The following is a 25,364-nucleotide window of genomic DNA, read 5'->3' as shown; positions in this document are numbered from 1 at the left end:
GTGGAATCAGTCTCCCCAGCTTCCTGGTGGAGATTCAGTTGTTTAACTATTTAGCAGGGGTTCTTTAAAAAGCAGTGTATTACTCACTGGCTGAAAAGCAGTTTGAAGACATACTAAGTACCACTGTGGTTAAATTGAGGAAGGCGACTTTTATGCACACCTTCTGTAAAAACCATTAGATAATTCTTTGGGTCAAAAGGACAATGCATTAGGATAAATAAGTACGAAATAAGAGAAGTCATCGAATAGAAAGTGGAACACTTGACAGGAACTCCACGTGTGGTAGGATGGATGGGTTCTACGGTTACATGGGATCGCCAAAGGAAAATAGATTTGTGAGGAGGGCAGTAGGAGGGAGAAGGATGGGCAGGCTATTGATGAAAACCTGGCTAAACAATTGAAGCTCCAGGAACTTAAATATAAAACCAAACATGATATTTCCTTAAAGCACCAGCTCTTTAGGCCTTGGAAGCAAGTCATATCCGATCAACATTTATTTGTTGGGTATCTGCTATGCATTTATTACTGTGCTAGGATTTGTGAGAAAACTAAAGGATGAGAAATTAGGAGTCTTAAACTTCAAGGAATTCATAAACCCATTGGGGAGCCAAGGGTTACATATAGTAAGAAACTCTCAAGATAGCAATACAATCAAGCAATGTAATTAAAGACAAATGCTAGGTTTTATGGAAAAGGATGTATCAGTGAAGGCTGCAGTTCTTATTAATAGAAACTTTGGGGTAATTGCCAAAGACTTTACAGGAAGGTGGTGTTTGACCTAGGTCTTGAAGAGTTTTACTGTTCACCAATTTTAGATGGAGAATTCTTCACTTTAAGCCATTTCTGTTTCAGACCAAGATTGCTATTTGTCATTCTTCCTTTTACAGATTTCTTCTACTACTTTCCTTTTAAATGTTGACATTCTTCAAGTTTTGTACTTGACCTTTTTCTTTTCTACTTACAACCAAACACTATCAAAATGATGGGTTGAAAATTTAAATGAGAACAGAAAGTGGAGAGATAATAAAAGATAAATCCAGTACATAGGTTATAATAAGAAGTTATGGGGCTTGTGGTAAATGAAGAGTTTTTGTCTCCCTAAAGGTATTCAAATTTAAGTTTAAGTTTACACACAAACATATTCTTGTTCAACAAGTCACCTCGAGCAGCTGGGATTTGGCTTGCCATTGGGTGATTTATGATCTAACTACTGACTTTTCCAAAACATTGTTTTCTAAACCTGAGCTCTTCTGAGTTTCAGACTGATTTTTTTGAGTATCTGGTAGCCATCGGCACAGAAGTCCCCCAGATATCTTAAACTAGGGGTTGGTAAACTATAGCCTATGGGTCAAATCCAACCCACTCGCCCACCCCATTCTACTAATACACAGCCACATACTTTACATACTGTCTATGGCTGCCTTTATGCCTCAGAGGCAGAGTTGAGTAGTTGTGACAGAGACTACCTAGCCAACAAAGCCCCAAATATTTACTATCTAATGCTTTATATAAAAAGGGTGCCAAACCCTGCCTTAAACCAACATGTTCCCAAATGAGCTCATCCTCTTCTCCCCCATACCAACTGTCTATTGGCTTTAAAGTTCCTTAGGTTCTTTCTTCTACCTCACTTCCCTCTTCTCAAGATCTGTCCCAAGACTGGACATTGCTCATATTCTCCTTATCTATACACGAACACCAGGTTTACATTTTTATAAAAATAAGAAGAGCGTGCCTGGGTGGCTCAGGTGTTAAGCATCTGATTCTTGATTTCAGCTCAGGTCATGACCTCAGGGTCGAGGAATCGAGCTCCAAGTCAGGATCTGCACCGAGTGTGGAGCCTGTTTAACATTCTCGCTCTCCCTCTCCCTCTCTCTAAAAAAACCCCAAACTAAACCAAACCAAATCCATCCTCCACAAATCTGATCATGTCACTTCCCTACCCAGAATCCTTCAATGATACCCTGTTTCCTCCCAGATAAAGCACTTCTTTCGAATGGTACAATCCCTTTGATCATTTATATCCCTACCAACATGTTTAGCCTCATCTCCTTCCATTCTCCCACTTTCTCTCTGAAGTCTCTTACTAATGTAGTTATAACTGTCTTGAATGAATCACCCCCCCACCCCGTGCCTCTGAAGATGCACATACTGTTCTTTTATCTCTTGGTTTTATATCTAAGGAACATAATAGTCAAAATTCAACTTCAGCATCACTTCCATTATAGCACTGTTCCAACCCTGATCTCTCTTCTCCCTCTGCCCTGTGTGCTGGCCCCCAGATTTAGGGCCCCCTTCTTCCAATTCTGTAGTATAAAATGTCTAATTCTGTTAGGATGTGTCTCAAATTACATTTAGTTCTAATTACATACATTCAGTTCTCTCTCTCTCTGCTTTAGGTGTGAACTCCCTGAGAGAGCCTGTCTTTGTATATTTATATCCTTAGAAGTGATCATAATGCTTGCCAAATATTAGGTGCTCAATAAATGTTCAGTCAATTTTTTAAGTTGATTTTAAGTCAGTAAGTCTTTAACAAACAAGGATTAATCCCTAACTGATATGTAGAACATTTGCTGAAGGACCACCAACCCTGGGCATAAGTTGTAAATACAAGTCCATGATTGATTAAATGATACATTAATTCAGTAGAAGAGAGGCCCTTTTGAAATGCAAATTACACCATGTTATTCCCACTCCTAAAGTCTTCCATGGTTTCCTTTGCACTTAGAATTAAAACTAAAAGCATTGAGGTAACCAACATCAAGCTTGATTCAGAAGTCCAGCCTCTAATCACTCCCTTTCCTAACTCACCACATTCTAGGCACATTGACTTTCTGTTTCTCAAAAGCACCACTTTTTCTGCCTTGGGGTCTTTGTACCTGTTTTCCATCTATCCTGAAGACTCTCCCACTCTTCCTCTGGCCAAATCCCATTCATCTTCACCGTCACAGTCCAAAGGTCATGTCCTCTGAGGGGCTTCTCTGACCTAGAATTCTCCACTCACAGTGTCTGGTCTTTTGCATTCAAGTGCTCACTACTATTTACAATAGCATGCTTGTTTGCTGGTTGGTGTTTAACATCTGTCACTTTTTCATGTCATGGGAAGCTCACAGAGCTGAAGATTTGTTCACTATTGCCATTGCCTGGCACATGACAGATGCTCCATGAGGATTTTCTAAATAAACAAATAAATGAAAAAGGGAATATTCTGGATTTTTCTGAATAGAGAGAGGGGTGGTTAGATCTCTCAGCAAACTGTAGGACAGACTGGAGTGAGCAAGGATTAACAGAAGGGAGAGGCATTAGGAAGCCTTTGCATGTAGGTGAGGCAAAAGTATTTCAGATCAACTGTGATGAAGTGGAGATGGAAAGGAAGAGCAAAACTTATCATTCTTTCACTCTATTCTTTTCTACCCAGAAAACTCAAAAGAAAAGCCTCAGAGAATGAATAAAAAAGTTATATATGTTTGCCATTTTCAAAAATCTGTGTCCTAAAATCATAGTTCTGCTACATAATAGCAACTAGTTTGAAAAAGATACAATGAAAAAGCATTCTATTTAAAGTGGCAAACAAAAAAATTAAAATTATGAATAAACTAAATAAAAAATATATGATACACCCTTAAAAAAAATAACAAACTTACAAAGAAGACTTCAGTAAATCTTCAAATTACCAGATTCTTTAGTAAGAAGCCTCAATCTTACTGAAAGTGAATTATACCTACATGAATCTATATATAAATGTAAGGCAATTCTTTTCAAAGTGCTCAACGGATTTTTACAAAATCTGACAGAAATAATTTTGAAGTTCATTTGAATGAATACTTTTTTAAAAGATTTTATTTATTTATTTGAGTGAGAGAGAGCATGTGTGTGCACATGCACGCCCAATGGGAAGTTTGGTGGTAGAGGTGAGGGGCAGAGAGGAAGGGAGAGGGACAGGAGACTCCCCACTGAGCATGAAGCGGGACATTGGGCTTGATCCCATGACCCTGAGACCATGACCTAAGCCAGAATAGGAGTCAGATGCCCAACTGACTGAGCCACCCAGGTGCCCCTGAATAAATGTTTCAGAATAACAATAGCACTATCAAAAAAGGAAGCAAAGAGGAGGATGCTGTCTTTCTAACTATTAACAATTTCAAGCTATAATAATATGTATGGCAACCCGTGCAAGAACAACCAAAGGGAATACTGAACCAAACGGAAAATCCAGAAATGGAGTTAAGTATTTATAAAAGATTTTAATATGATAAACAAGGTATTTCAAATGACTGAGGCAAGGATAAATTATTCAACAAACAATTTTGATATACTATAAAAATAGTGGAAAAATTGAAATTAAATCTGTATTATACCAAAAATATTTTTTTAAGTATTTATATATATTAAAATGTAGCACATATACTATATATTATGGTATCAGATGATATATTTAAATGAAACCATTAAGATATTATGGATAATATTCATATAATCTTTTGATGGGAAAATACTTTCTATAATAATACCAAAGACAGAAATACTAAAAAAAAAAACCCTGATTTATTCAATACATAAATTTTTAAAATTTCTTAGAAAACAACAGTAAGGTTAAAAGAAAAATGGTAATCTAGAAAAGTATTGGCAACATTTCATAATAAAGTTTCATATTCCTAACAGATAAAGAACTCCTAAAATTCACATTTTAAATGACTAATGTTCTCAAAAATTGATAATAAGCAATTAACATATATACACGTACAAGAAAAGAAATACAGATGTTTCACAGCATAAGAAAAAGTTTAATTTTACTAGTAATCAAAGAAATGCAGATGACAGAAGTAGCAAGATATAATTTTCACCCACCTACCTGACAAAACCAACATTACATGATAAATTAACATCCATTAATAACCACACTGCTGGGGATGATATAAATTGCCAAAACTTCCCTAGAGAGTACTACATGTCAAAAGCCTCAAAACATATAAAAAGCATAAGCCTTTGAATCAAAAATCCCCTTCCAGAAAATTTTCCTTCCCAAAGTAAAAGTATATAAATGAAATCATTTGCAACTGTCATTTGTGCATTACACTGAGCACCCACCAGGTTCTGAGTATTGTAACTAAAGGGCAAGACACAGGAATAAATGGGAAAGAGACTAATCCCTGCCCTCAGAGAGTTTATGTCCTTACAGGAAGCACAGGCAGTAAATAAGGAATCAAATAAATAAATACAACAATTAGGGATTAATATGCTATGAAGAAAATAAGCATGAAAGCTGTTATAGGGAAGGCTTTTCAGGCTTTTCATAAGAGATCATTTAAGCAAGAGCTGAAGACTACAAAGGAAATATTTATGCAAAGAGTCAGGCAAAGAAAACTGCAATATAAAAGCCTCTGGCAGGAGAGAACCTGGCACATTTAAGAACCAACAGAATCCAGGAAGCTGGAGAAGAGCCTGGTTGGGTGGGATGGTAGGAGGAGCGGGTAAGAGTGGTATTTCCATCGCAGTGAGGGCTGAGGTGGGCACTGTCCCCTCAAACAGGACTTTGTGGGGCATGAGAAGCTGTTTGGATTGTGATCTATCTACAATGCGAAGCCACTGACGGTTTTTATGAGGGAAGGGTTGGGGTCTAATTTGTACTTCAAAAAATTTCCTAGGTGACTATGTGGAGAACAGATTTAAGGGGTGCAGGTGAGAAAGCAGGAAGACTGTTTGGGAGGCGATGACAAAGTCAGAGAGAGAGGCGATACTGGAAACATGAGGATGGGACAGAGACGGTTACAGTGCTACAATATTTGGAAAAGACCTCCACGTTCTGTGAGAGAGGACACACTCAATAAAGTTATGAACTCCTTATTAAAGCTGAATTGTCAGAAACAACATTGGCATAGCAGGCACCTTTTGAATCTTAGGTGAATAAACTGATAAACAAACTGAAAACGTGAGGAAATAGCTGGTGGCACCAAGTCCTGGAGAACATGAGGAGTATAATCAAAAGCTGAGGTGAAACGGTACCCCTCGGCAAAGAAAGTCGTTTCTTCCCAGAGTGACCCCTGGCTCTACCTGCCCAGGACATTTAGTGTGCTGTGTAGACACAGTTCTAGTGTGTCATGTTCTTGTGTAAGTATCACTGTGTCCCCTTGGACTCTCAGAAGTGTTCTGGGTTTGAATGGGAAACTGTATGGCCACTCCCCAGTGTGTCACAGGGAACAGGAATAAGGAGAGAATGGAAGTGTTGTGAAACAGTGGAGAGACGTTCACTGAGGACAGTGAGAGAGCTCAGAGAAGTGATCGCAGCCATCGTAGTGAAGAAGGAGGTCAGAGCGTCAGAATGCCTGAGAGAGGGTGGGCTGGGTCTTGAGCGGAGTGGACAAGGTTGGTTCCACCTGCGAGATGAACTCCTAGGGAGCCTTGGTGCATACGAGCACAGAGATGCACAGATGTTTCCAAGGGTTGACAGATGTCATCTACTTCACCTACACTACCAGCCTTGATCTTTTGAGTAGTAATGTTCATAATTTAGACTCAACAAAGAAAGGTTTTGTCATCTTTGGTATCATGTTTGTGGTAAACTTACATTTGTATTCTTTGAAAACGAGAAAACCGCGTATCTGAAATTCCCTTAGTCAGAATACTCAGAGCATTAGACAGAACTTATGATTCAATCCTTTTAAATAAAACCAATTCCTTGTATCAATAGCCATGAATTTCATTTTTTTATCTTTTTGTTTCTTCAAATACTTGTATATCTTAGGACTGTATCCCTGTGAGACAGCTTGGAACTGTCTCAAATACTGTCAGTCTGTCTATATTCCCACCTTCCTCCTAATGATAGACACACTTTCCAAAAGCCATTTTCCTTCATATGTCACGCACAGATTCTTTTTTCCCTCTCCCAGTCTCAGCCTCTCTCCAACAAGCACACATTATTTTTTCTCTTTCAATATTTCTGTGTTTTCCTACATCCTCAGAGGCTAATGCATCAGATTTTTTTTTAAAGCTATACACACCAAGATTTAAATGCGGGTGTTTACAGAAGATTTCTTCATAATCTCCCCAAAGTGGAGGCAACCCAAATGTCCATCAATGAATAAATGAATGACAGCATGTCCATACAGTGGAATTGTACTCATCGTATAAAGGGACAGATATGTGGCTCAGTACGAATGAGTCTCAAAAGTATAATGCTGAGTGAAAGACGTCAGAGTCAAAGAGTTGTATACTTTATGACCCCATCTCTCTCTCTTTCTCTCTCTCAATATCTCTCTCTCTCTCTCTCTATATATATATATATATATAGTAGAAAAAGCAAAAGTATAGAATTGTAAAATGCAGTACTTCAGATTAGGGTTGAAGAGAGAGGACGGACTACGAAGGGGCATGAAGAGATTCTGAAGGCAATTTAAATACTCTACACATCTTACTTGTTAGATGACTATATATATTTCTCAAAATGCAATGATGTGTATGTGCAGAAAGGATAAATTTTATCATATGTAAAGCATACCTTAATAAACCTGACAGCTGAAAACCTCTGGCAGACTAGTTTTTGTTCTTCTGAATGCACAAACACAGAAAACAAGAGGAAAGGAGAAACAAGAGAAGGGAAGAAAGAGATGGATAAGATGGAAAAGGGAGTGGGATTTTTGTTAAGATTCTTTGTAAAGCAATCTAATTACTCGTTGACTGTAACAGAAGGATGGTAATGAACTGCTTAAAATTGCCAACTACATTTGTCAAGGACATATTAGATGAATAAAAGATCTTCCATAAAATTTGGGAAGGTCCCCCAGATAGGAATAAATAAAATGTACTTAAAAATGAAAGCTATATCATTATAGAATAAAACAAAAAAATTGAGACCTCTCTTCACTTATGACACAGCTCTATTACAAATTCCCTCCAGGCCAGAAGACTTGTGCTCATCTGCACAGCTGTCTTAGAATAAAACAGACATGTTCAGGCCAACCCTCCCTACCACCACCACACATACTATAACCTAAAAGCCAAGGACACAGTAGTGGCTAACTAACTTGATTCCCAGCACCATCCTCTTCACAGACACAGCCATGCAAAGGCATTATCTAGTTCAGGTTATGGCCAGCAAAAAAGAGGGGTGGACTTGTGTTTTTGCCATTTAGAGGGTGTAAGTAAAATTAGTATACAGGATTATATATGAAATCCACATATGGCATTAGATTGATTTTTCAATCAGAAAGTGGAGCTACACTTGGAAACACTTGGGCCTGTTAGTATGCATGAGTCCAAAGATAGCATAGAAAATACTGGTATTTAGGTAAACAATGGCAATTTAATTTACAGAAGGAGGCTGTCTAACTTGAGAGATGACTTGGCTTCTGGAAGGCCAAGACTTGACAGTGTAAAATCCATCCCCGCTCAGTCCCAATCCCACCCCCAACCTTTCTTTCGAACACTCGCATTAGTGTTCTGGCTTGTTGCCTGAGAACTTGAAAATGAAGGGATAAAAAGTGAGCTTAATGTTCTTTCCTAGGCATAAGTCCCCTTTCTTCTTCAACACAGGCCCAGAAGCTCCACTGGGGATTAAAGAGTAAGAATCCAGTATTTTTAATAGAATGATTTGAGGGCAGCATCATAAGGATTTAGTGGGAGCCATAGGAATAGGGGCCTCTTTTAGTCTCTGGGGTCTGTTCCCCAGACTTTGGCCATGCTGTTTTCACATATGGGAAAATGCAGGTAGAATTTTCTTTCCAATCTTAACATCCTCTGGTTAAATCATATGCTTGTCTTTCTCAGCCACTTCTGTCCAAATATGTTTTCCTAATGAGGCATTATAGTCCTATGAAATCAAGCAGTTTTTCTTCAAGAAAGAGTATTTTTTTTTTTAACTCAAACCTTATTAGTTTGTGGACAATAACATTATTATTTTAAAAACTGTATATGATGATACTCCTAAATTCTGGCAGCCACCAATTTTAATTTACTTGTTTTAGAAACACATTTTTGGAACACAGTACCCCCCAGAATTTACAATATGGAATACATTTCCAGGCTAGCCCATATAATTGTGTCTAATTAAAAGGGGGGGTGAGTCTATAATAATACTATTTTAATGGTCAAAGAAAAACAAAACTGAAAGCTTTGAAATTACTGAGATAAAATGATATGCAAGAAGACAAAGCCCAGAGAGATTACAGAAAAAAAAAAAATCAGAAATTAAACACATCAAAACAAACATCCAAAGAATTTTTACATCTTGAATAGTTCAGAAAAAGTGACTAAATTGGAGGAAAATGTTTTAGATAGACTTGTGTGGAAATTTGGGCCAAGAGGATGGTCTAGGTACTTTCAGGGGTTGAGCAATTAATGGCATTGTTCTTTATTAAATTATATTCCTACCAAAATGAACAGATTTCCTTTTTGTTGGAGCTGCTAATTGCTAATACTAGGCTTCAGCTGGTGATCCACCAATGGGGAGGTGGATAGGAAGAGAAAAACTGAAAAGCCGTGGTTTTCTTCAGGCTAGAGAAGGAAGCAGATTTCTTGCAATCTTTTCTCGTTACATGAAAACAAAGACCCTTCCCAGCCTATCTACACCTCTTCCCCAGGTGGCCTCTTTCTCACCTGTGGCTAAGCACTGGCTGTTAAATGCAACTAATGAATTGTTGAACACTACATCAAAAACTAATGTTAGCTAATTGAACATAATAAATAAATAAAATATTATTAATAAAGAATGTCTGAGCACCATAAAAAAAAAAAAACACATCCGTGGATTTACTTATTCATTATAAACTGATGACTTTTAAATTTGTTCCTCAAGCTCACACCATCTTTCTGAACTTCAGAACTACTTCATGCTACCTCATACAACCACTGAGTTGTCTGTGCCACAGATACATCATGTGGCATTTGCTCAGCAAGGACACTCATTCCTCCAGGAGTCCCCCCCCCCAACCCCCCTACCCCCAGAGGACAAGAAAAAAAAGGCCCTTCTCTTCCCATCTTAATTGACAGCCATCCTCCCCACCCCCATCATCTGGGCCAAAGTACTAGGGTCACAAGGACTTTTCTCCCTGAACCTCATATGTAATCCGGTCTCACATCCTCTCAGATTCCACCACCCAGTGTCTCCCAACTCCACTCTATCAGTCCCTTCCCCAGCCCTACAGCAATAACTTAGTTATTGTAATAACTGATCTGCCTGCTTGCAGGCTTGCCCCTTGCTGTCCATCTTCAAGACTGCCGACAAAATGAGCACTGCTCAATTCAAAATCCTTCAGGGGCTGTCCATCACGTACCACAGGGCTGCACAAGGGGAGACCGCCTGCCTTAGAGCCAGTGCAGGGGTGAGGGGAGGTGACGCAAGAGCGTGCCCATTAAACTGCAGATTCCTGGGCCTTGCCCTGGGACAACGGAATCTGAATCTTTGGGGGAAGAGGAGTTAGTAAGACCTAGAAGTTTGCATTTTTAAGCAAGTTGGGGTGATTTTTAAATACACTTATGTTTGAAAAGCATGCATTTAAGAGCTGATATCTACTCCCTTGCATGTGGTGCAAGGTCTTCCATACTCTCTCCACCTGTCCACGCATGCTCAAGCCTCATCCCCCTTCACTCCTGCACTTCCTGCTCTTCCACCTACACGGTGCTGTTTCCTAGATTCCCTCACATGCATCTCTGCCCTGTCTGGAATGTCCCTCTGGCCCCCGCCTCCCTGGTGAACATGATTCATCTTTCAAACCCCGGCAGATCCTGGCAAACTGAAGCAGAAAAAAGTAATTATTTGTGCCGAGGCCTCTGAGGGTGCTCCTGGAAATTCTTAGGGTGCATTTCAATAGTCATTTCCTACCTTTCCTTTGGTTTCCATTAAATAAATTACCAGAAACCTTCTGTTCCCCAACCCTTATTATAAGAAGAGAACCAGTGATCCTATTAAAAAATAGGACAGAAAGATAAGCTCACACCTGCCCCCATACATTTACACTAGGGTCACAACTCAGCCATGTAGAAACAGGCTTTTTTTTTTTTTTTTTTTTTTTTTAATGGCTTTGTAAAAGGAAAGACCCTCAAAAAGCAAGAATAATCATTATTATTTGTTCTAAAATCGAAATGTATATTTTTCCATCCTTTTTATTTACAATATAAAGTGCTTTTCTCAGTAAATCAACAAATATGAGTATTCATGTCACCAAGTGCTGATGATTAAAAATAATTACTTTAATGGTAGCTGGCCTGATGCCAAACATGATCAGGTTTTGCATTTCAAGCATGATCGTGGATAATTTACATCTCCTTTCTCACCAATACCCCACCACTCTTAATGGATTCTATTTTAGTTTTTATGAATTAATAGAAATTTAGTGCCTAATTCCCTATGTTATAGTCCACCATTTGCTTTTAGAATCCACAGAATTATCTCTCTCTTTTTTTTTAAAGCGGGATGGCCTGACATCACATAACTCAAGTTTCTTATTTTAAATGTTTAGCTATCTGCTTTCCACGAGTCCAGACAGGAGGTGCAAAAATGGGACAAAATGGAAAAGAAAATTAGGACCACGTCTCACACCTCCCAGGGGACCTCTTATTTACTGCAAGGAGACTTCTGTGACCAAAGTGGCATGCTGTCTCTTTCACAAATGAAGTGCAGGACCCCTCAAAAATCCCAGTCATAGCCTGAGGGGCCTGGAGTCTTAACTACATAGGGGCCTCTCAGGGTGAGAGAAGACAGCACTGCCTCTTTTCCTGTTTCTTATTCCTTTGAGGTCTCATTTATAATGAAGATACGTCAAAATAGGGTTACAAAGAATTGTAGCAGGTTTTTAAATGTTTGCATTTAACAAGTTAACACTTGTACAAAAAACGTAATATAATTGTGTTATTCAGAAGATAATTGTAGGTTTATTAACAAGATATGTATTAATACATAGTACCCTAAAGGCAGTGTGGTCCAGTAATAGGAATCTAATTTCAATTTGTATAATTTTTTCAATCCTGTCTATGTATCTCTATAACACTTACATGGACAAATAACAGTATAGAGTCCTTTGAAGATAATATCAAAAGTAAAATTTTTTTTTAAGATTTTATTTCTTTATTTGACAGACTGAGATTACAAGTGGGCAGAGAAGCAGATGGGGGTGGTGGTGGATGGGAAGCAGGCTCCCTGCTGAGCAGAGCCCAATGCGGGGCTCTATCCCAGGGCCCTGAGATCACGACCTGAACCGAAGGCAGAGGCTTAACCCACTGAGCCACCCAGGTGCCCCACAAAAGTAAAATTTTGATGTCTCAAGTGAATAGAATGACTGGATCCTTGGTCTCTCTACTAGACAGATTTGTAAATACAGGTCAAGTACATGCACCTTTAAATGTATTAATTGTTGAAAAGGTCAGGGAGAAAGGGAGGAATTCCCAAGGATTTGGTTCAAAAGGTATGGTTGTGGTAAGCAAGGAAGACCCATAAATGTCACCAGATAAAGAGGAGGCCCCACTAGTGCTGCGGAAAGGGAACAGAAGGGTTAAATGAGCAAAGGTGCTCCAAGCACATATAAACCCAGGGGAACCCACTGTAAACATTCCTTGCATAGTTTGAGTTCTGCCAGCCAATGGTAGGCATGGAGAAGACATGGCTTTATTTGCTTATTCTGATTTATGTGTTACTTCCACTGATCTCTCTGACATTGGGTAAATGTAACTGCAACTTTTATAGTGCATTCATTTGTAATATCTTCTTTGGCCAACCTTATGAAAGCTAAAGATAACTTCAGAGAAAATAAGTAACGGTACCATTTTGCAGAAAGACCTGATTGGTATTTGAGATGTGGGACTGGGCACACATTTTATGGTAGAAAAAAATTAATAAGTTCCATTTGCTTTAGAAAGGAAATCAATGCATGTCAGGTTATTAGGTTGACCACCAAGGAACGAAGCCCTTTTATATAATTACAAAAAGTTACTCTATCCCCAAGGATCAGTGGGTTCTTCCAGTTTGCATGGCTGAGAATATATCCTGTGGCTTGAAAACGGCCTTAGACAGTGACACCACTTATTCTCCAGCCTAGCTAAATTGCAGGGTCTGGTGACCTCACTCCAGTTAGACAGTGTGTAACAAAGAAACCTGAGGCATATGTGAGAGTTAAGGTGAAATAAATGTGGTGCGCCAAGTCCAGCCACCTATATCTTCTACCAAAGTCATCTGTACCTTTTACAAAAACTTCTCAATTTCTGAAAAAGTGACTACACACACACACACACATAACCACACACAAACATAAAAAATACAGGAAGGCAGAGAAAGAATTTGGAGAAATGTGGAGAGAAAGACACACCCCCCGCACACATGCACATACACACGGATAAACACAGGCTATAACTACAGTACTTACTTTCTGGTTGACTCTCCTGAGGATTATCAGACTACTCCCAACCAAGACACCAGTATGCACATGAGCCCTGTACTTTTCCTTCATAATAATGACAATGGTTAAAATGAATTGAGTTGTTACTGGCATAGCATTTAAAATGATCTGATTTAATCCTTATAATAGTAGCCTGAGATAAGCACAAAGATTACACTCATTTTAGGAAAGGCCTAGGTGAAGTTTCCTGATTTTTCTTAGAGCTGGAAGTGATGGAGCCTGGATGTGAACATAGGCAGTCACATCCTAGAATCTATGAGCCCCATTCCTTGAGACCATTCAGCCCACTCTGTTGACTTAGGCCCCACCCCTGCTGGGTTTTCTGCTCTTCTCTGAAGCTGTGGTATAACACCCGACTCAGTGGCTCAGGGGTGAGGACCTAGACAGTGACCTAGGCAACTGCGCTAGGCACAGTTTGGTCAGCTGAGGTTCCTAGGCTCACTGTTACTGCAGCTCCATTAAAGGGGAACCAGTGACTCTGGGTGACTTACTGGTAAGTACATTAATTCTATTCTCCAATCTCCTCTTCTACCACCATGAACAAAGGTGGTTTTTGACAGCTTTGGCTGTATGTGTGTGTGTGTGTGTGTGCGCGCGCGCGCACGCATATGCACGCACGCACATGCACACTGAACCAATTATGCTGTGGGCTACCTTTCCCCTCTGCTCAGCCCACTGGGCTAGGTGAGCCAGACCTTCTGTGGCCCTTCGGCTCTACTGCTAAAGAACACCCTTTCCTGACTTCTCATGATTAAACTGTGAATTCCCCCAGAAACTTTTCTTTCCTTCTCTCTACTGCCTATTGCCTGGTTGCTTCAAACTTGGTGGCCCACTGCTGATCCAAAAAGCAGCTTTCAAGCCATGTGGGTAATGAAAAGAAAAAAAGAAAAAAAGAAAAGAAACCACAAACTTACTTCATAATCAAGGCCATTCCTAATATATGGTGGAAGATTAGAGCTGGGTTGAGAGAGCCGCAGGTATTATTCAGGTCCATGACTTATATAGGTCAGTATAAATTACCTTGGCATAAAATAGTTAACTTTTATGATGGGTGAGGCATCCAATTTAAGTGGATGGTTCAACATGCTTTATTGTGGTTAGAGCCAATGTTTTATTGAGAACAAGACAAAAAGATTGGGGTAGCAACTATACCTCATTCCTCCTTCATTTAAAGAAAGTCAGTAGGATCACTCAGACATCCTAGGAGTGTCAATTTTACCAAATGCAACAGAATTTCAACATCTCTTTGCAACTAGAAGCAGCTTTGGTGCTTTGCTAATGGATTTGTGGTCTGAACAGTCAAGTATAGCAAATATATGGTTAAGAGGAAGAGAAGAGATCATGCTTCATTTTTGGTAGTGTAATAGTCTTACTAATCTATTAGTAACTACTATTACTAATCTCTTTTCAAATATATGCAATTAAAACACAATTCAAAGATATAGTACATGCAACTTAGTAAGCTGTTTGCTAATTGTTTTTTCATTTGCTCTTATTAATTGTTGCCCAATACAAATGGTTTTAACCAGACTAGAATATTTCTTTCAAATCTAAACAGAAGCAAAAGCTTTTCTAGAGATACCTCTTTTAAACTCCTACAACTTCTTAAAGGTTCAGATACTAGATCCTGGCAATGTGAAAGGAATCCAAAGTACATGTACAATCTTGCTTAAAATCATGCTTCATCTAGTGTTGGCTGTTGCCTTGCTTCTGGGCCTTTTCTTGGACAATATATAGCTATCCACCCCTCACCCCAGTCCCCATGTATCTCTTCTTTCTCTGACAGTTCCTGACCAGGGTCACCTGCTGATCTCTGGATCTAATTGTTGACCTGGTGTCTGGCCTTCTGACCTACCGAGAACATAACATTAACTGAGGACCTCTTGCCATGATCAACTGGCTACTTACATCCTTGACTGATTCTACTGTTTTATAATTTCTCTGTGGCATTCTAGGCATTCCAGCTTTTCTGATATCCATAGTTGGATGTGACAGAGATAGAAATATATTAAGTATTGTGGTGTCACTGATCTGCTTGAACTTGTGATGTCTATTTGTGGATCAGAATGAAGTAATTCTCCACCTGCCCACCTCTTAACATTAGTTCTTTGCCCTTGGAAAATTTAATATAATTATGCTGATGAATTTACATTAAATGTTTCCGAAGTAATCATCTTTACAACCTTCCCTAGAAAGTCTCTCTACCTTGTTCTAATTTTCTTGATAACATTTACAACTATTAGATGCTAAATTTTAAATTTATTTACTGTCAATTTTTACCATTGGATATAAATTCCGTGAGAGTTGGCATTATGTTTTTGGTACTTAGAGCAGTGCCTGGCACATAGTTGGCAATCAACATATCTTTGATGATATGTTGAATAGATGAATCAGCCATAGGCCAAAAAGGGTTTGCAATCATCTAGGAGAGGATATTGCTGATTATCAGTATAATATTCTGATATTCCCTCTATAGTAATCTCTAGGACTAAGATCTCCACAATGTTTGCTACTGTCTTGCCTGATACTGGGAGGCAGATGATGTATTATAGCATACTGGTTAAAGGCCTGGGTTCTGGATTCAGACCACCTAGGTTTGAATCTGGTTTTAACTCTTACCATCTGTTCAAAATTTCTTGCAAGTTACTTATTTGTGACTCAATTGTTTCTTTAGAGTGAGGATGGTAACAGTGCCTGTTAAGGGTACTCAATGGGTTGTTTTGAAGATGAAATAAGATAATATATCTAAAGTTCTGCAGTAGTGATTTGCTCGTGGAAAGCACAGTAAGTGTTGTGTTTCACTAATTAACATGTGTTTACAAATAACAGAAAACTCAAGTTGACTTAGTTGACTTAAACGATAAAGAGAATTTATTTGTTCATGTAACTGAAAAGTTCAGAGGCAAGATATGATTCAAGCATGTATTGATACGGAGTCTGTTTTTCTGCTATTCACTCCATTGCATCCTTCTCTCTTTGGAGCTGTCACTATTCCTGGCAGTAAGTTGTTGCAGTAATTGTTGACCTTATAGGCACATCACATGCTTAGAAAAGAAAGAGATTCTCTAGATAGCTCCTATGGAAGGCTGGGGAAGTTCTTGCTAGAAGTAATACATTTGACAGAGTCCCGACATCTTCCTGGGAAAACTGTATCACATACCCATGACCCAACCACTGTGGCCTCTGGGATTGGATATATTGACAAGCACAACCTAGTCACATATAATTTCTGGGATTAGAGATGGGATCAGCCTACACTGAAACACTTGGACTTCATGGTGTAGGAGGAGAAACACATACGAAAATCCGGGCACTATTAGCAATGGGAAGGGAAAACAAATGCCAAAAATAGCAAAATTACTCTACTGATGAGTAAACTATAAAGAACTTCTTTAACTCCACCAATGCTGTAAAACAAGCCAGAGGAGAAGAAATTTCACCATTGCCATCACCTTCACAAAATATTTATTTTGGTGAAATGGTTTACCTGATGCACTGCAATGGATAGAACATTCCTCCAAGCTCATGCATTGCTAAAAAACCTTTTTCCCCTCCAATCTCTCCCTCTTCAACAGTCCTTCCATCAACAAATACATTCTGTTATTTTATATTTTCTGGAATCTTTTAGATTTCCTGTGTACAATGTAAATTAGAAGACTTAATCCCTAATAACCTTGGATTATATTTTTAATTTTATAAAATAAAACTGTCTCTTGCAGTTAACTCTCTCATATAAAATAAAGACCAATAATAGTGAGTGAATTTAAAGCTGGAAGGTGGTAAATTTTATATGATTTTTTTTCCTTATAAATCTTATGTGACTATGTCAATTTGCATAAGATACTGAAACATAACCATAATTTTATTACAGTGACTATGGTTCATGAGACAGTGTCAAGTACCTTGTTTTGGAAAATGTTCAGGCCATTTCTTATTCTTGCTTTTTGTTTTGTTTTGTTTTAATGATATGCACAAAAGACACTGCTTTCATTGTAACCTTCTGTATAAAACACTATTATTGACATCTGAGGATTAAGTTTTAATTGAAGTAAGATTTCAAATGGTCTATTATCTGTGATCCCTATATAATGATCACAAAGACATTCTAGAGCAGGCAATGAAACAGATAAATATGTTGAAAAGACAGCTAACAGCTCCATTTAGCTCACCCACGCTTGCCAAACTTGACACACACAATTTATCCCAGACGATGGAAAGTGAACATAAAATATAGCCAGACTGTGATAATATATGCTTCTCAGATGGTTTTTCCTTGAGCTGAAAATCAGGTATTTCATATACCCAGATAACCCATATGTGGTAGTAGATAGCTGTGGATGGGCTTTTTTGCCTAAACTCATCAAATTTTTTTATGCTTTAGTTTGGAACTTCTGTGAGAGCAAGTTTAATGGTGAGTTTCTTATCTATATAAAGTCTTGGATGAACTAAGTGGTCACTTCTCTCCATCACAAAGAGAGGGGAGAGATCTAAGACTAAACCCAAACTAACTCCCATGGAGAATTCAGCAGCGATCCAAAAATATTTAACAAACAAGAATAATTTGTGACAGTGATTGTAAATGATAAGAAGTAAAAGATTTGTTGTAAAGGTGGCTCCAAAGGTGTTTCTACTCTAGATTTTTTAGAACTTTACTCAATAGTTTTTGCCAGGGAAACATGCCAAAGGGAATCCTGGTCTGTACTGATTTGAATGAGTCCGTTTTTCAAAAGTGATTCAATATCCTGGATCCCAATAGCCTATACATGCAATTTGGACAAGCCTCTGACTGCTGTTTCACATTGGATGAGGGACCAGACCACATCGGCAGCATTGTCCATTTTCATTAGAGACAACATCCCCCTGCCATGTGTGTTCCCCAGCCTGACCCCCATTCAGTCAGCCACTTCTCTACCTCCTAGCTCAGAACTTGCTCAGTCTGGGCTAAACTGAACCCAAAATATTCAGAAAGGCCCTGTCAGCAAGAAGCCAGTGAAGGAAATCTCTTGCAGGCCCATGCCTAACCTCAGAAAGGCCCATTAAAATGGAAATACGATGCCACTTCCCAACACCCCTGTTCTTTTATATTTGGGACACTGGAGACACACACAAATTGAGAGAGTGTAAGAGCTCAGGGGAACATGATGTCTCATGGCTCTGGTGTGGGTTTTGGTGGTATCACTCTGATAACTAAGGATGTTCTTGTTGCTATCACCCATCCCCTTGCCTCTACTTCTCTGACCCAAAGATCCCACTTTCCACCCTCACCTAGATAAGTCAGACTGAGAGCCAAATCTGGGATATAAAAAGCAGCAATTTATTAAAAAAACAAAAACAAAAACAAACAAACAAAAAAAACAAAAAAACGTCCTCCCCCTTTTTTTTTTTTTTAAGATTTTATTTATTTATTTATTTGTCAGAGAGAGAGGGAGAGAGAGCGAGCACAGGCAGACAGAATGGCAGGCAGAGGCAGAGGGAGAAGCAGGCTCCCTGCCGAGCAAGGAGCCGATGCGGGACTCGATCCCAGGACGCTGGGATCATGACCTGAGCCGAAGGCAGCTGCTTAACCAACTGAGCCACCCAGGCGTCCCAGTCCTCCCTTTTTTAAAATAATGAATTGCTTAGGTAAGTGAAACCAGTGAAAGGCCTTTGTTTTTGTTTTCCAAAGGAAGGCATGATAAAAAGAATAGCTGAAACAGAGACGAATAGGCAATATACTGTACTAAATAGTGTGAACTTTTTATTATTGGTAGTAGTAGTATCATATTAAAATGGTACAAACTGGGGGCCTGGGTGGCTCAGTGGGTTAAGCCACTGCCTCCGGCTCAGGTCATGATCTCAGGGTCCTGGGATCAAGCCCCACATTGGGCTCTCTGCTCCGTGGGGAGCCTGCTTCCTCATCTCTCTCTGCCTGTCTCTCTGTCTACTTGTGATCTCAGTCTGTCAAATAAATAAATAAAATATTTTTTAAAATGGTATGAACTACAGGTGACAAGGAAAAGTTATCATTTGGCATCATTTTCAGAGAGATCTAAATATTTGGTAGGAAGACTGGCCCCAGGACCAGGATAAGCCACTCTGCTTATGGAGGTGGAGTTGGGTAAGCAGACATCAGAGAAAGAAAAATGTTTTGTTTGCATTTTTTCCACTTGCTTTCTTGAAGGAAGCTTACCTGCCTTCTAATGCAATTGTCCTTACCAATTTCTTGGAGAAATACTGCTGCCTCTCCTCCTTCCTTGGCCACACCACCCTCCCTGGGAATGTGGTTCTGCTCTTTCAGCTCTGAAGTACTCCAGGATGTCCCCAGGAGAGCTCTCAAGGACTGCTGAGTTGACTAGAAGAGTCCATAGCATGCAGCCAAGAGCTAGGGCAGAATAGAAAGAAGAGGTTTCAACTAAACAGAAAGGAGTAAGGCCAATTTAAGGAAGGTAGCGTCAGGACTGCTAACTAGAGAGGGCTCTTCCTTCAGCCTGAAACCACTTTCTCCTTTCTCCACATGGAAGATGCCCCCTCAGTTGCCAAAACCCTGGTTAAAAATCTTCCTCTTCCCCTAGGAGTCCCTCTGTAGACATTTCCAGTCAGAGCTGGTGCGATCATTCCTCATCACAGCAGTTGTCTCCTGCCGTCCTTTTTAATTGCACGTTTTCTCTACCCACACTGTGTACATTTACAGGATAGAATTCCTGCCATATTTGTACTTATATTCCCTCAACCTGGAGTAACAATACTATTGATGACGATGAACACGACGACGATGAAAGCTAACATTTAAATAACATTTACCATGTGCCAGCCATTGTTCTAAGTGGTTCACATATTCACTCCTCAATCTTCACAACAATCCTGTGAGGCAGCTTCTATTATTCTATTCATTTTACAAATAAGAAAACCAAGACTTAGAATGGCTTAAAAGTCCTTTAAAATTAAGTAGCAGGGCCACACAACTTCTGGGTGTCTAGACTGCTGGCATACAAACTCCACATTTTGGCTCTGTCCTCTCTACTCCCAGAGCACACCATGGGGAGTCAATAAATAATTTTTTCATGAATGAATAAATAGACTGGGGAAGCACTCGAAACAATGTCATCGAAAAGTGGTTTAGATAATATTTTTTTGTCCATGAGATAGATATATACAAAGACTGTATCTTGTTCTCAAACTCTTGCTCTGTCAAAAGATTGATTTCTTGACTGATGAGTTTCTTAGTATGAACAATCTTAGAGAAGTTTAAATGTAAATACTCTTTAGTTATATACAACATATTGTTGCACGTATGTGGTATGTTTAAAATTTAGAACATAAGGCTGCAATGAGTATCGAATCAAATGATCTCAAATGTAAAAGTCATCTACTAACCACCAATCTTGTGTTTGTATCCCTTCCACGAAGTATTCACTTATAATGATTATCCAGCCTTGGAATGAACTCCTCCAGGGATAAGAAACGCACTGCTTTCAGAGTAACCGATTCCCCCGAAAAAGGGTTCCACTGTTGAGCTTCTTCTTTACACCAATTTGCAGTGTACATGTAGCTTTAAAGTTACTCTGCTAACTTCCTGGAGAATCCACCCACTGAATCTAGCAGCAGGCAAAGTTTGGCTCTCTTTTTCCTATAATTTGCCAAGTTATTATGCATTAATCCCTAGGTCATAATGGAGCCAATCATTTAGATTTTTATCATGGCATCCATATCTGATTGCTTGATGTTGTTCCATTTTCTTGGGTTTTAGGGACTTAGGAAAGAGGAGTACGAGACATCTAAAGAAAAAGCAAACAGGGCGCCTGGGTGGCTCAGTTAGTTAAGTGTCTGCCTTAGGCTCAGCTCATGATCCCAGGGTCCTGGGATTGAGTCCTGCATTGGGCTCCACTCGGCAGGCAGTCTGCTTCTCCCCCTGCCCCTCTCCCTGCTCATGCTCTCTCTCTCTCCCAAAAATAAATAAAATCTTAGGGAAAAAAAAAAAAAAAAGCAAACATGATACTACACTTGATCTTAGCCAAAAGGCTTAGAAGTGATAAAAGCAAACATGATAATAGGATCTGTAAGTCCTTATAATTATGTTTCTCAAAATCAATCTAAATATGCACATGAATCTCCCGGGGATCTTGTTACATGTAGATTCTGATTCAGTAGTTCTGATGTAGGGCCTGAAATTCCATATTTCAAATAGGTCCCCAGTTGATGCTGAAATAGCTGGTCCAAGGAACACACTTTGAGTAGCAAACTTATGAAGGTGTGAGACTGCATAAGCTATAATTCTTCTGTTCTATGCATTTTCCTTTAATTTTCCTTTAAACTAGGACCCCTGCTTATTTAAGAACTCAGGTTTGTCCATTTACCTGACAACAGAATTTTCAAACTTTAATAACTATAAAGAATCACATGATGGAATTCTTTAGAAATTCAGATTCTTGGTCCTTTCCAGGTATACTAATTTGTAGATCTAGAATAGAGCCAAGAAATCTGAAGTTTTAAACAAGTGTGTCCCCCACATATGATTTTGATGCAGATGGCCTTTGGCTCAGGCTTTGGGAAACACTGCCTGGAATGAATAAGTTAAGTGGAAACACCAGTTTTGTACATAGCTCATCATTCTTAATCATCAGAGTGAAGGATGTCAACTAAATGGTGACCATATTTTGTAGGGGGTGGTAATGAAGGCCCAGAGTCACATCGGTCAAACTACTCTCTCACAGCCACAAGGACATGCCCCAAGAATGCCTCCCTAACTGGAGAATCCAGTCCATATGCTTTTGTTACAGGAAAACTTCAATAAATAATAACAACCAGAGAGCAAACCATGTAGTGGATATATGGATACCATTTATTATTGAATTAGGTGGGCCAAAGTGCCATTTATCTGGGTTCTGCCTCTTAACAAATGGCATCTTCATAAAATGAAATGGTGCTACAAGGCTTCTGCCAAATTAGTAGCATTCTTGTTTTAATCTGGATGGTTAGAAAATCATCTAGCTCCCTTAGGGCCTAGAAGAAAATCAACTACATTTAAAAATACCCCAGGGCATCTGGGTGGCTCAGTTGGTTAAGTGTCCAACTCATGATTTTGGCTCAGGTCATGTTCTCAGGGTTGTGAGATCAAGTCCTGTGTCAGGCTCGGCGCTGGGTATGGAGCCTGCCTGGATTCTCTCTTACTCTGTTCCTCCCCAACATTTCAATTTAAAAAAAAAAAAAAAAAAAAAGACTCAAAAGACTATGAACTCACAACTCTGCTTTTCCAATGTGTTTTCTTCCCAGTGGATGTCAGGAAACAGGTAAATAAGGTCAGCATTCTTCACTAAGCCTTGGAAATAAACTGTTCAGCAGATATGGTGAGCATTGGAAAGGAAGAATTGGTGAGACATATATGCTCTATGCATAACAGAGCTGCGACCAAGGAAATTTTCAGGTTGATTTCCTGAGATGCTGGGAGGTGGGTAGAATTTCTGCTGTAAATATTTCTTAGGAAACCAGGAATCCAATTTGCTTCCTGCTCAAACAGGCAAAATGTCACTGAACTCTAGCATACACTAGGTAAAGAGAATGGGTGGAATGTGAATTTTCTTATTCTTACACCATGTGTATATCACCAGAGCTCTTGGCTCATTCACACATGCTCATAATAATTATTCCTAAATGACCCTGTTGTGTTGAAAGCTTGCTAGGGTTGTGGTAAGATGATGAAATGAAATCTGTGCTGCCTAGAGGGAAAACACTAAGAAAACACAAATTTTAAATGTGGATTGTGTGTGTGTGTGTGTGCATTTTTGTGTTGACTATGTGTTAGAACAAGGTGACTTTTGTATTGTGATAACTGGCAATGTGCCAATAATATTTGAAAATAAAATCGCTAGGAAAATTATTATAACACAGACCTGGGTGTGGGAATCTTTGTTAAATAACAAGCACATCCACACATCAACAGAATTTGTACTCTTTCTACTCCTAAGTCTTCCTCTATGAGGCAGGCCGATTGGATATGGTGATAGAGGATCAAAGCGGTTTTGGGGACGGCCATCCCGTGACCTTTCCAAAGCAGACAAACACTCAGGGTTGCACAGAGACATAACAACATACAGTGACGCGGAGACTTCTGTAACAAGACACAGATGTAAACAACCAAAAACGTGCCCAACTCTGCCCCCTTGATTAGTGGTGGCTTTACCCTTTCAAAAAATTTTTTTCAACTCACCGATATTCCTTGGATTCATGAGAATTAGTAGGCTTCTTAAGAACAGATTTCTAAATCACTGATATTTGGGGACCATACAGTCCAACCCCTACAGTTAAGATTTCTGAAAGCTGAGGTTGAAAGCTGTTCAAAAATCGCATATAGTTAGTTGACTGCAAAACCTGAAGGTGGAGAATAAGGCTCTAAGACTGACACCTTCTACACTGCCTCTTGCCCTGCCCATTATCTGAGTACAGGAATATGCAAAATTTGTGTCATCCTGGCTATTTAACCTTGATACATTTATTTTGATGATATTATTTCTAACTCGTACCTCCTATGTCCTACATCTCTCCGGCCTGGGAGAGAGTGAACAGAAACCATTTCTTATGATATTTGCTGAGTGAATGAATGAATAAGTCTTATATTTCAGTTGTCTTTTCAGATTTTCAGTGTATTTTTACATCAGTGTATCCTTTTGGAATATAAACTGTGATTAAAAAAAAAAAACACTGTCATTTAAATTTCCATTTTTATGCACATTCCAATCACCACCAGCAGCACCATCATGATGACTCATCCTTAAAGCCAACAGAGTTGGCAGTTCCGAACCACTCATATTCAGTGTTACACTCCAACGGTCAGCTTCTCAGGAGGGCCTATTACAAATGGCAAATAATGTCTCATGGCATAAATATGCCATGTTTTCTAATCTTTATTTTGTTTTCCGTTTCTCTTCCTTAAATCTGAGGCATTATGTTAACAATGCATGATAGTTTCTGGTTGCTTCTTCTGCTGCCTTTCTTGCGCTCCTGATTGGTATGTGCCAGTGCTGGCTACCCCAAAATCCAGGGCCTTCCTTATTTTTCTCAATACTGAATGAGCAAAAGCAGTTTTAAGATAGAAAGGCAATGAGTGCAGTTTTTCCTTCCTTTGAGCTCACAGGACTGTGGAGCCAGTACACAAGATGTCTCCTCTCTTCCACACTCTTTTCTAGGTTAATCTACCTTATTCCAAAGTGGACTAGAAAGTCTTTAGCTGTCCAAGCTAACTTTCTTTTGACTTCCTATTGGCCCAGGTCATGGTGCTACCTCCAACTGAGCAAAATAAAACTGTGTAGAGAAAACTACATGGAGAGAGGACCCCATGGTAAGGAAGGCTTCTGGTTTCCCACTCCTCTCATTAGCTGATGTGTTCCTGTTTGTCAAATATATGTGTGGGGGTAGGGGCGAGGGCAGCATCAAAGCAAAAGGGAGGTATACTTAAGCTTATTCTTTGCTCATTGACATTTGATATTACTACTTTGGTCACATTTGTGTGATTGTTGGAAAAAAATTTTGTAGCCTGGATGCCTCCACCAAGATGATGTCTTTTAGCCAATCTGAGTCAGATGCACTATTGAAGATGCTCTTAGGATCCTCTGTGATTCTGATTAGAAAGCCCAGTGGAAAACCAAAACCCAAAAAACCCACAATTCCTATGGATACCAAGGAAAAGAAACCAAGAGTTAGATTGAAATGCTCAAAATAGGGACGCCTGGGTGGCTCAGTTGGTTAAGCAGCTGCCTTCGGCTCAGGTCATGATCCCAGCGTCCTGGGATCGAGTCCCACATCGGGCTCCTTGCTCAGCAGGGAGCCTGCTTCTGCCTCTGCCTCTGCCTGCCATTCTGTCTGCCTGTGCTCGCTCTCTCCCCCCTCTCTCTCTGATAAATAAATAAAATCTAAAAAAAAAAAAAAAAAATGCTCAAAATATTTTAAATTGAACTACTCAGTTTCTGTATGTAATACAGGTTTCTCCCACTATTTGAAATTTCTCTTTACGCC

General features: G+C 39.3%; 2 pseudogenes; one reads left to right on the top strand and one right to left on the bottom strand.

The window, feature by feature from the left end:
• The window catches only part of LOC131808396 (hsc70-interacting protein-like), a 79,836-nt pseudogene that overhangs the window by 22,645 nt on the left and 31,827 nt on the right, over positions 1-25,364 (top strand).
• LOC131808766 (U2 spliceosomal RNA) lies at positions 21,249-21,389 on the bottom strand (annotated as a pseudogene).

This window comes from Mustela lutreola, chromosome 9 (assembly GCF_030435805.1).
Source record: "Mustela lutreola isolate mMusLut2 chromosome 9, mMusLut2.pri, whole genome shotgun sequence".
Classification (NCBI taxonomy): domain Eukaryota; kingdom Metazoa; phylum Chordata; class Mammalia; order Carnivora; family Mustelidae; genus Mustela; species Mustela lutreola.
The sequence above is the reverse complement of the archived record's forward strand: the minus strand, read 5'-3'. Positions and strand labels throughout refer to the sequence as shown.